The sequence below is a fragment of the Penaeus chinensis genome, chromosome 29 (genome assembly GCF_019202785.1).
Source record: "Penaeus chinensis breed Huanghai No. 1 chromosome 29, ASM1920278v2, whole genome shotgun sequence".
NCBI classification, from domain to species: Eukaryota; Metazoa; Arthropoda; class Malacostraca; order Decapoda; family Penaeidae; genus Penaeus; species Penaeus chinensis.
Window position 1 is genome coordinate 11052937 of NC_061847.1, and position 911 is coordinate 11053847.

Sequence of the window (911 nt, forward strand, 5' to 3'; positions counted from 1 at the left end):
GAAAACACCGACTTGTTCATAGGTAGATAAATATAAGTAAATAAACAAAGGTATTTTATACTTGAGTTTCCATACTCCGATGAATTCGATAACAGGTTAAAAGTCACAAACTAAATTATGGGCATCTTAAGAAAGAATTTTATTGTTTTAGCTAATGCAAATATATTACGATAATCTATACGTTATACGTCTATCAATAACTGTAATGGTTTTGAATTTTATGTTAGGGTCATATATGCTGTACGTTTTAGATTTATATTGTCATGAAGGAGTTTTTAAATGGTTTCTTGAATATATCTGGTTTTGCAATTTCACCGAAAATCGAGAAGTTAATACTACCTGCGCAGAACAAATATGAATATGTTAAGGCAGAAAATGGCAATTGGAACCTACGCATATGCTTAGTCCTTATATGGTAAATTATTGTTATTATATATTATGATTTTGAGTTTTGATATATATAGTTGAAAACAAAGTATCACCTCTCGCTTCTGAATACTCCTCATAACACTAATCTCACAATAATATCATAAATCTGTATAATCAACTTATCTATTATATCCTATATAAGTGAGTGAGATGGAGTAGGGTGGGGTGTGTGTTCGAGTGTGTGTTAGTGTGGTACTATATCGGTTAGTTAGAGTGGTAGGTTTGTTAGGAGGTGTGTTAGTGTTTTTTTGTGGAGGGAGGGTTGGTGTGGTCTGGGCAGTGTGTCGGTGTGGAAGTGGGTGGGTGTGTGTGTGGGGGGTCGGGGGGGGTGGGGTTTAGGGGTGTTGGGGGGGTGAGGAGGAGTGTAGTGTGTGGTGTGTATGATGTGAGAGTGTGTGTAGTGTGTGTGGGTGTAACATATAAAGCAAATGTTTGTGTATGTGGGGTGTTTGTGTATGTGAGTGTGAACGTGTATGTGTGAA